Consider the following 12,528-nt stretch of genomic DNA (forward strand, 5'->3'; position numbering starts at 1 on the left):
ATTATGTATTTGGCATTGGTCTTCTTTCCTGGTGGGTTAATAGGTCCCACAAAGTCAATAGCCCATTTGTCAAATTCTTGCAACATCACCTGTGGCACTAAGGGCATCTCATCTCTTCTAGATGGCTTTCATGTTCTTTGGCATACATCACATGCTCGACAAAACTCTTTTGCATCCTTATGTACTATGGGCCACCATAACCCAACTCTCAATATTTTCTGTGCAGTGGCCTTTCCTACAGAATGTCCACCCGTGACTCCTTCATGAGCTTCTACCATAATACTCTGCCTTTCTTGTTTAGTATTTCATTCGGTCCCATTTTGTACAAGTGTCCTGCAATCAACGAGAAATCGGTTTCTTTGACTACCGACTCCTTCTTTTGCTGTGTATTGTACACCGCGGGCTCCATTCCTATGGCCAGAAATTGAATAATATCTGCGAAGTAATCATATGTGACCTTTATTATGAATAACTGCATGTTGAGAAGGTTGTTCTCAATACTTGTGGGTTCTTCTCCTATATCCAACCTCGATAGATGATCAGTTTCATCATTCAATTTTCCTGATTTGACTACAACATCAAAGTCATACTCCTGGAACAATAAAAAACATAAAAAAAATTCTTCCTAAAACAAGCTTATTCACCAAATATTTCAGTGCAGAGTGATCAGTGAATATCTTGAAATGCACTCCACACAAGTAGTTCCTGATATTTTGTAATGGCTAGACCATGGCTAACCCTTCTCTTTCTATCCTAGTATAGTTCTTTTCTACCTTGGACAAATTTTTGCTTGCAAAAGATATGGGGTGATCAAATTCTCTTGCTCTTGGTTGTTCCAGTACTATACCCAACACTATGCAATATGCATCAACATGTACACGAAACTTCTTATTCCAATTTAGGAAAACCAAAATAGGCACCATCACCATTTTCTCTTTCAGTACGTACAGGCTTTTCTGGCACTCTTTGTTCCACTAAAAAGGCACAACTTTCTTCAACAATTTCTCCACTAGCACAATTATTTGCACATACCCTTTGTAGTTTTTTTGTAATAGCCAGTGTGTCCAAGTATCGTGTGCATTTGTCTCACTATTTTTGGTTCTAGAAAATTCACAATAACTGTGATCTTCATGGGATCCATCATTAATGCCTGCTTACAAACCACATGGCCCAAAAATATACCAAATGGTACAAAAAAGATACACTTCTTCAAATTTAATGATATTTGGTATTGCCTACATGTATCCAGCATCAATCTTGAGCTCGCAACATGATTTTTCAACAATCCAAAGACTGTCCAGTTATCAAAGTAAACTTCCAAAAAAATTTGTATATATTCTTTGAAGGCTATAGCTACAACTCTATAAAATATGGTAGGAGCATTCTTCAAGCCAAAAGGCATCACCATGTACTAGTAAGAGCCCCACTCTGTAGCAATTTTTTTATTATTTCTATCTTTTGGTGCAATTCTGATCTGATTTTAACTTGAAAAGACATCTGTGAAAGAATAGGCCTCCTGTCCTCCTACATTATCCAATACTTCGTCTATAAATGGTATAGGGAAGGGGTCATGCAAACATGCATCATTTAATTTTCTCAACTCAACACAAATTATGATCTCTCCTTTTGTCTTATTTTACTGAACTACCATGGGACTTACCCATTTAGACAATTCGAGAGGTTCCATGATCCCATCTTTGATCATTTTATCTAACTCCTCCTTTACCTTTTCCTTCTAACTCCTCCTTTACCTTTTCTTTACAAGCTTTGCTTTAGGTTTTAGGGGAATCCTCATAACTCTTAGCTCCTCTAATATGCCCTTCAATTCTAAGAATTTCATGGGGAAGAGCTCTTAGTACTCGTGCAACAACTCTATAATTTTTCTAACTATGTCTTCGTCCCAATAATCTCCAATCACTGCAAATTTTGGTTCTTCTTCTAATCTAATATTTACCTTCTTCGTTTTTGCAGGCTTCACTATATCGGGTATTTTAGGTTCTAGTCCAACAACTTTGTAGTGTCCTTTTGATTATGCGATGTCAATATTGTGTGGATCCTCATTATCTTCTTCTGCAAACACATTATAGCACACTAGTGCTTGCTCCAACTGCACGGTCCAATCTAGTTGCATCCATGTTAGTGAAGTTGTGTTGTCAAAAATAGTTTCTCTGGCTTTCTAAAGGGTTGAATCTATGCACGGACAATCATCTTCCAAACTACTGTTAGTATGAATCCTTCAACCAAATCTGTCAAATTCGTAATTCCATGTCACAATTCTATCTTAAGATACCAATTTATAGGAATCGATTTTAGTGTGTGGATAAACCATGCACCCACTCTTGTTCTAGAACCTCCTTCCAAACTGAAATGCATCAATAAATATGCTCCCAGGGGTCAACCTTACCATCATACTTGTTGTTGGGAAAAGTATCCAATACGGAATGACCCTATCCCACTCTAAGGGTGATAGTTCCTTAGCAACAATCAAAGCAAAGCTATCTGAGATTACTTCTTTATGAGATGTAAAAGAGGGGAGAAAGAGATCCACTAACCGATGTCTTTCGCTAATGGTTGATCCAATCTTCTCTCCTTGCTACTTGCCCTCAGCTCCTTGCTCTTTCACTGGCCCAGCTACACCAAGATCCTGCAAAATGGCAAGAGAGGGAAACTACAAGAAGCATACATTCATAATTGATTCAAGGATTAGAATAAATCAAATACACAAGTATAACAATACACCATTGAGACACATGCATATAGAAGAACCTCAAATGCTTTATTAATGGAAGAAGTAAGGTACAGGAAGTGATACAACCATAAGAGGCCCAATCCAGCATCACCTTCCCAGCAGAAAGAAACCTCCTCTTCACCTCCTTCAAAGCAAATCACCCAATAGTTCTAAACTCAAACCAACAGCAATTCTTTACATTCACAAGATTCCAGCCCCTGGATCTCATGGGAGAGAGATCCATATATAGGAGTTTGGAGAGAGGATGAGTCAGCCTGAGATGTGACTAGTGTCCTCTCCCACTCCAGTTCTTCTTCAGTTCTTGAGTCCACTTGGAGGTTCTTGCTTCCACTTGGAGATCTAGAACCTCTTACTCATCACCAGTCGAATTCCTTGATCCAAGTGTCATTTTGGAAGCTTCCTGGGCATTGACACCTTGAGGAATGATTCTGCCACATGTCCAAACTCGCCCAACGTAGGTAGCCTTCTTTGCAGTTGACATTCAACGTAGGTAGACAGTGGAGCAGTTGACATTCAGCGCAGATGCTCAGTGGAGCGGTTGACATGATCCAGAATTGCCTTGTTTTTGAGTGTTTTCAGGTGGAGAACTTTTGTTCAGTGCTGTGGTTTGCTGACCTTGTTCCTCTAGGGGTAGGAACAACATGTTTAGGGACTTTGGATCCCTTAGATTATGGACATTTCATGCTTCATGCTGTAAGGCACAAAAATGTCTATAACAGTTGCCCCCTAAAGTATGAGGTCGTTTATCGGGTGAAATGCTTTGTCAGGAGGATCCGAAGTTCATTCAATCGCTGAGAGGTGACCTGTAATAAGATACAATACAATACATTATTTTTCATACTGCTTTCATGATCTAGCTGAGGCGGGCATTCCCATGCTCAGCTTTATAAATTCATTTTGGTACATAGAACAGACGATCGTCTGATGGTAGACTGATAATTTTGGTGAAAATTATCATCCTTTGAGTAGGATGATCATCTGCTGCAATGATGTACATGTCAAATGTCTTTATATTTCCTGAATATATATCGCAGCCCGGATGGATGAAACTAGATCCGGGGTCTTCAAACTCGTTCGATCTTCACTCTAAGTACAAGTCGATCCATGTGAGAATTGCGCTGAAGTCGAACATGGAAAGACATCGCTTGATTACCGGTCAATGATGTAAACCGTTAACAAGCACGAGAGGAATCACCGATAATGATAATGACCCTCAAGGTACTGCAGTACAATTCACGTGGTGTGAATAAAGGACTTGGCGTCGAACACCACGCAAAATCTTCTGGTCGAAGGTCATTGATGTATACCTGTTGCCAGAAGTGAGAAACTTGCCATTGAGGCATGCAAGCTTCAAAGTACTGAAGGGGTTGTTCCTAGATCAACTCCTTGGATAATGAGCTGATGTCGACAAGGAGCGATCCGTCAAAGGAGGGCCTTAATGAATTCCACATCAGTGACACGGAACGGAGCTAATGATTTTAATGGAGGTGAAAACAATCTGTGAAATATGATTCAGGGTGGCGGTCATGAAAGGATGAAAGATGATGTATGGTAGTGGATGGGACACGATTGACTCTTTCTGAACAACATCTCTTGAACATATAACGACACTAATGCGATGGATCGGTAGCATTACCCCAAATGTGGATGGTTTGGCGAGACCATGGTGATGAGACCGGTGAATGAAACAACCCAACCCGATGTGGTACGGAGGAAAAGTGTCATGTTCAAGAGCGACTTGCTACCATTAAAGCTTTGAGGTTCTCCCAATTTTTCCCCAGTCATTTCTGACCAGTACCTCTTTATTTCTGTCAAGCTTGAGGAGGATAACATATGCTTGTTCTATAACCTGCCCTTCGGGCAAGCCCATCGCTATGTTTTAACGAGCCTAGCGATAGGGAAACTCGTTCTCGTCTAAAGACAAGTTTGTCGCTATTTAATGCATTTTAACGAGTCTAGCGACAAAGACAACTTGGTCCTTTTCATTTTTAGAGAGTCTGAAAGGGTACGTAAAGTTAACTCCAAAGGTCCTTTTTCGTCATCTAATCCCTTAAGTCCGAAAAAGTATAAAACAATACAGAAGGGATGAATGTTCGATAGTTTTATCGAGCCGAACCAGACAAGCGCTCGATCTTTTTGTGCAATAATCCCTCAGGTCCAAAAAGATTAAAATCTAGAGGAGGGATAGCTCTTCCGGTCATTTTAACGAGCTGGAAGGCCAAAACTCGGCAAACTTTTCATATTTTACAAGTCAGTTGAAAAGAGCTTAAAGAAGACTCGTCTTTTGAGGAACGAGTGATAAACAGGGATAACAACTGATTCCAGGTACAGGTTGGAATTTTCCAATCACGGCAGTGTCACAAGGATGGCTAGGTGAAATCACTCTTCGCAGCTGTTCCTCAAAATAGGTAAACAATCATATGGAGGTGAACGATCGGCCAAATGAAAGTGGAGGTGGTAGGTGCAAACACGACCAAGGCTTTTATGGCTGATAAATTTACGATCACAGCGGTTATTTACCGGGATAGGTTCATTTTTTAGTTAAAAATGAGCTTAAACTCTGGAGGAAACATTGCTCACTGCTTATATTTATTTTTTAACGAGCATGAAGACCGCGTTAAAACTGCTCGGATCTTGCGTTTATTTTTTAACGAGCATGAACTTTATGCTAAAACTGCTCGAATTACCAGTCATAAGATAAGAAATGTCCCCTCAAGATTCTATTTTTTATGGAGCTTCATCTCACTAAGCTTTGCTCCGCTCCTTTCTTTATGCAAGTTCGGAAATGGCTAATCCAAAAAACAGATAAATAACCGTTCTTTGCTTGCACTCCAAAAGGGTTGCATGCCCCCAGGTATAAAATAGGATTTCAAGGTTGCCCCTCCTCCTTCTCACCTCTGCTTTTCTTTGGGTGTTCACAGCTACTTGTCGTCTTGCTAGTCCAATTTAATGATACTTGTCTTCTCGTTAATTTTAATGGGTCTATACGATACTTGTCTTCTCGTCAGCCCAACTTTCAACAGATTTTTCGCAAGATCGCAAGAGAACAGCTACTTGCGACAAGAGAGCAGCTACTTGCGACAAGAGAAGAACACTACTCAAAAGACAAAACATTTTTGTTACTGAGGGAGGCTTACCTCTTTCTGGTTACCCAAAGATTGTCTCGTTAGATAAAACACTTCCTTGGCCTACCTTTTTCAGGTTACCTAAAGATTGTTTCGTTAAACAAAACACTTCCTCGGCGATGTCTACCGAAATAGACAAAGGTGAATGACTGTTGTCAAACACGTAACTTTGACAAAAGAATCTTATTCCAGAACAACCCCTCTTCCAACCACGGACGGGGTACGGACTAGTCATATTCTCTCGCGGAAATTCTACCTTATACCCAAAGTTCCCCTGCCGAAGCAGGCCAGGATGCATGCCCCCTGGGTTCCAGTCCCATCTTTCCGAATCACTCGCATTCATCGGGAAGAAGGACTGGGGGTGGAGACATTTCTTGATTGAATAGACCATTCAGGGTTGGTATGTGACTATTTGCGATGCATGATCCCGGAAATGAAAGTTGGTCTACGAGCTTGACCATTCTTCCTTCGTTTGGAAAACACATTACTCTAAAGAGTGAGGAGACTATTGCTCCCATGCAATATATATAGTCTCGTCCAAGGAGTAGGTTATAATCCAAGGGTCCTTGAACGACCATCACGTTCATTTGAACGGCCTTCCCTTTCAATGTAATGGGCACATTGGGGAGGATCCCTAATGGTCGACTGGTTCCTTTATCGAAACCCGAGAGATTTCTTATCTCAGGCAAAAGCGCCGGGGAACCCAGTGCTTTCCAAGCAACAGAGGAAAGGATACTCACAGATGCCCCTTCATTAATGATAGTGCCAGCCATTACCATTCTGTATATTTGGACTATGATTCTGAATGGTATACTGGCTGGCAACCGGGGTCTGCCTAGTTGGTTCCAATCAAAGGACACAACCAGGTTGCTTGGTGGTGGGATCGAATACACGGCCGGATATGACCCTGAAGATGTTCCTTCCTGCGATAAAGGAATGGGCGCATTGCCCTGACGCTCGTCAGAGTCTGTGTTGATGAAAAGAATCTGGATGGTGTCATCCTTATTCTCTTCAGTGAGGGTGTCATTTGAAGATGAATCTTCAGTGACGGTGTCATTTGAAGATGAAACTTCTGAAGGGAGAACCGGGTCAACTGCCGTTTCGACCTTTGGACTTTTGTCCGGTCTGGATTCAGTAGGTCCATTTTCAATGACTGACGCTTCAGCTGACCACTTGAGCGGGCCAACTGTATTCTCAACCAACGAAGGACTTGGCACGAGTTTTTTGTATCCAGGAGGAAGTCTCAACGGTGAAACCGGACGATCTTCCAAAACTCTCTTCGCTTCGTCTAAGAAGGGACAACGGTGGATGGCGTGATCGCCTTCACAAAGTCTGCAGGGGGATCTTGCTCCCCCTCTTTGTCTTGAACCTTCACTTTCGCTGGTTGACGGTAAGCATTCAACATGGCTATCAAAAGTTGATGCTCCCGAACTGTGCAAACGAGGGGACCAGTCCCTTAGTATCCGGGGAATACAGGGACAATCTCTATGGAAGTGGTCTCCTCTACATATGACACATGGCGATTTAGGCTCGGTCTGTGCTGTGTGTGGATTTTTGTCAGATGTCTTTTGCTTGCCCCCAGTCGCCTTAGGCTCCTTCTTCTTCTTCTCTCTCTTCTTCTTCTCCTTCTTCTCCATGGGAGCTTGGCTTTTGCCGGCTCTACCTTGTGAAGATGAAGGATTGGAGGAAGAGTTATAGGAAGTAGAAGGCTGGTGGGCAGCTCTAGACTGATCTAACTGTTGACTCGACTGTTCAGGAACCATGGTGTTCTGAACTACACTGGTTGAGAATAGCCAGATTGGCAGGCCAATTGTCAGTCCTGGAAACGACAATGTGGCCATGTGGGGCGCACCAACTTCTCCCCAAGAGGAGAAAGGACTAGGATTTCCATCATGGGGAATTCCTTGGTTGGTGCGTTCCATGTTCTCAACCTACAGATCAACGCAGGAATAGGAGGTGATTACTTCCGTTTTTTAAAATAAATTTTCTAACGACGCTTTAGACACAACTTGCTTTTTCACTTTTTAAGAGTCGAGAAAAAGCTAAAGATGACTCTAGTCTCCTTCGATGTTTTAACGAGCCCGAAGTGACAAATGCTTGGATGGACTTTTTCAGTTATAGAGTTTGAAAAAGGCCAAAAGAAACTACTCTGGAGTTCTAGGCAGAGGGTGTGCCAAACTTTTCGCAAAACCACAGAATACGTTTTACGGTACGGGTGGTCGATCTTTGTGAATGCTGTGTTCACTGTATTGCGATCAGTAGGGCGGCCGACATGGCTTCCTATGGATAAATGCTTTGTTCCTATAGGGGTCTCCCAATATATACGTGACGGTACGTGGGAGCACAAGTCCGTATTGATACTTGTCGCTTCACCGTGGAGGAATCACCCAACCACTCAACGCTAAGATATCACGTTTAACGATGCCGGAACACGTCTCTAGCTTAGACCTCTATGTGTTTGCTTTATGTTTCAAAGCGTTGTTATGTAAATTCAATTTATTTTAGGTTGATCTTGTTTAGCAGTTTTCCTTTATGGATCACCACGAGATGTATGATACAACTCCTAAATGCAGTCTAAAGATGAGAAGCAAGCTTTTTCAATCTTTTCAACTTATGAAAACCTTAACTACTGAGGGAAAAGAAAGACATCATCTTTTCACACAGATCATAGAGCACACACTAATGCACTTTTTCCTAAATCAACATGCAAACTGTCAAAATGCACATGCACAATGCAGGTATTTCTTTTCTCTTTCTTAATGTTGATGTACTACAAAAAGAAAGCTGTTGTATAACTTTGAATTCAATTTCAAGTGAAAGCAAACAAGCTTTTGTCCAAAATCAAAAGACACCTTAAGATTTACTTGTTTCAACACTAGAAATACATAAATTCAAACCATATGACGAAAGCAAAAGCTCAATCAGCTATGACCAGCAAACAAACTAACTCTTAAGATCAGAACGACACTTACCACAGGTCTAGATCTAAGAGGCCACAGCAAGACTAGTTCACTTTCGTTATGGGAAACTGCAAATGATGTAAGAAATACACAAAGAACAAATACAGTTTCTTTATACAACTGAGGCGGAATAGTGGCAAAGAAAGGTGGTTTCAGATAGGTACATTGACTGATAACAGGCTGCAAAAACAGGGATGAAAACAGGGCAACAGAAAGCAGAGAACCCCAGTTGCACAAGGCCACACTGGTTCAACGCAGGTAGAACACTGTCAGTTTGACATTCAGCGCAGGTAGCCCCTTCGGGACCTGCGTTGAAATGCAGACTGCCTTCACAGTGCCTGCAATGAAGATAGAAACTCTCGTTTCTCTTGGGTTCTGGGTCACAGATTGCTCAAAAATCAACAGTTTTTGGCCAAATCAAAGCTACCAATCAAGTACACACTAAAAAATGATTCAGAGGATGAAAAGCTATCACTAAGAGCTGTTCAGAGTCCTTGTGGATCAGCTCTTCAAATCATAAACATGCCCAGAAACTGAGCTAGAGTAGCTGCCCTCTACTTTGCATTTGAAATATCCAAATGCAGTTCGATTCGGTACTCTCTGTGTTTAGGAAATGAATAGCAAAAAGACAAACAACCAACAAGATACGATCCCCAGCGGAGTCGCCAGTTTGTTGTTGGGAAAAGTATCCAATACGGAATGACCCTATCCCACTTTAAGGGTGATAGTTCTTTAGCAACAATCAAAGCAAAGATATCTGAGATTACTTCTTTATGAGATGTAAAAGAGGGGAGAAGGAGATCCACTAACCGATGTCTTTCAATAATGGTTGATCCAATCTTCTCTCCTTGCTGCTTGCCCTCAGCTCCTTGCTCTTTCACTGGCCCAGCTACACCAAGATCCTGCAAAATGGCAAGAGAGGGAAACTACAAGAAGCATACATTCATAATTGATTCAAGGATTAGAATAAATCAAATACACAAGTATAACAATACACCATTGAGACACATGCATATAGAAGAACCTCAAATGCTTTATTAATGGAAGAAGTAAGGTTCAGGAAGTGATACAACCATAAGAGGCCCAATCCAGCATCACCTTCCCAGCAGAAAGAAACCTCCTCTTCACCTCCTTCAAAGCAAATCACCCAATAGTTCTAAACTCAAACCAACAACAATTCTTTACATTCACAAGATTCCAACCCCTGGATCTCATGGGAGAGAGATCCATATATAGGATTTTGGAGAGAGGATGAGTCAGCCTAAGATGTGACTAGTGTCCTCTCCCACTCCAGTTCTTCTTCAGTTCTTGAGTCCACTTGGAGGTTCTTGCTTCCACTTGGAGATCTAGAACCTCTTACTCATCACCAGTCGAATTCCTTGATCCAAGTGTCATTTTGGAAGCTTCCTGGGCATTGACACCTTGAGGAATGATTCTGCCACATGTCCAAACTCGCCCAGCGCAGGTAGCCTTCTTTGTAGTTGACATTCAATGCAGGCAGACAGTGGAGCAGTTGACATTCAGCGCAGATGCTCAGTGGTGCAGTTGACATGATCCAGAATTGCCTTGTTTTTGAGTGTTTTCAGGTGGAGAACTTTTGTTCAGTGCTGTGGTTTGCTGACCTTGTTCCTCTAGGGGTAGGAACAACATGTTTAGGGACTTTGGATCCCTTAGATTATGGACATTTCATGCTTCATGCTGTAAGGCACAAAAATGTCTATAACAATACTTTACTTTGATTCCTGTATCTACTGGCCTGAATCTGACACACATCAGCCTTCGATACTCCTCCGAACTTCCTATATTCCTTTTATGAGTACCCCACCATCTAGTAGGTGTAGATTTCATGGTTGCATCCAAAGCTTACAACCTCTACTCTTCTGGTATTTCTATTTCTTATTCATCTATAAAAAGGCTTATAGCTGCTATCCCTTCATAATAAGGCAGATTATATACTTCCTAAGTTATGCAGCGAACTGACTTTGTGATTCTGGAACATCGTCTGGTAGATTCATGTAACTTGTTTTGCCACTTTTCCAGTTCTTCCTCAGAATCTAAAGTACCAGAACTGTCCTATTCCCAACTTAGTTTACCTTATGTGGTGGGATTAATCCAATTTTCCTCCTTACCTGTCATCTAATAAATGTTGTCAACATCTGTGTCACTATACTCATACAAGACATGCTCTGTATAGTGTACTCCTTCTAATGGGTGTAAAGGAACAATGACTCTCAGATTATCTTTTTCGAACACCATTTGTCTCTTATTCAAATTGATTATTGCCAAATTATCAAAATCCCAATCCAATCCAAGCAACACCAAATAGGGGTTTCTATCATCTACAATTTCAATCACCTTGAAGTCTAAAAAATCTAGGTTTTAACCCTAATGTAGGTTTTAACACTGTATAGAAATTACGTACATATGAATTCTGAAAATAGAAAATAAACAATGGTGAGAGCATAAAACATAAAACACATATACACAAATATTTTCCCCTGGATCCCAAAACTGGGACTGCCAGATTGATTTTTCATTATATTCCTTTCAATGTTACAATACATATATATACATGCTGAAGCATCCATAAACCCCAATCCATTAACCTTGGATTAGAACATAACAAAAGTTCCCTTGGCTGGATCTACAAAATAACATGGACAAAAAATTGTCATGCCAAAAAGCATGTGCGAAATCTATGCAGAAAACTATAGGTAGGTACGCCCACCTAATATAGGGTCCAATTTTTTTTTCTCAGGGCGCATACCCCCAAACAAGGGGGGTAGCCACCCTACATACTCCCCAACAAGGGGGATAGCCACCCCCCCTATGACCCTCCAATAGCACCCGATGCAACGTACAGGGGGAAGTTCTGCCCCCCCTTGTGTCCCCCCCATGCGTCGGGTAGTCATGGAAAGAATATAACACAACCCAACAGTCTCATCGATACTTCATGTAACTTGTTCTGCCAATTTTCTAGTTCTTGCTTGGAATCTAAAGTACATGAAATTTTTTGTTCCCAGTTCAGTTTACCTTCTGTAGTGGGATTAATCCAATCGTCCTCCTTAACTATCATCTGATAAATGTTGTCAACATCTATGTTGCAATACCCATCCTGAATAGGCTCTGTATAGTGTACTCCTTCTAATGGGTCTAAAGGAACAGTGACTCTCATATTGTCTTTTTCAAACACCATTTGTCTCTTCTTCAAATTAATTATCGCTAAATTATTAAAAGCCCAATCCAATCCAAGAAGTGTCAGATAGGGTTTCTATCATCTATAATTTCAATCACCTCAAAGTCTACAATGGCACACACTCCTTCAATATCTACTACAATTCCAGGCAACCTTCCCATAGGGATGACCTTTTGTTGGTTGGCCATCCTCAACTAGATCGGTGACCATCGCAACTTTGGTCTTCCCATCAAATCCCAAGTTTTCTTAGGTAACACATTGGCCTTTTATCCTAATTCTAGGATTACCTAATCTCATTTCCTTCCTTGTTCTCTTCTTATGCTGATGTAAATTGTTTACTACACGTAGATCACTTTGTCGCACTTCTTTATCAGCACAGGAGTCTATCAACTCCTCGAGTCCTTTGAAAACCTTCTGGTTCCTCAAAAACTTCATGCAGGTCTAAAAGAATGACTTTAAAATACTTGGATCTAGTTCTTGCATCGGAATAGATACTTT

This window comes from Pinus tabuliformis, chromosome 7 (assembly GCF_031772625.1).
Source record: "Pinus tabuliformis cultivar Carrire ecotype Pingquan chromosome 7, CPIR1, whole genome shotgun sequence".
Lineage (NCBI taxonomy): Eukaryota > Viridiplantae > Streptophyta > Pinopsida > Pinales > Pinaceae > Pinus > Pinus tabuliformis.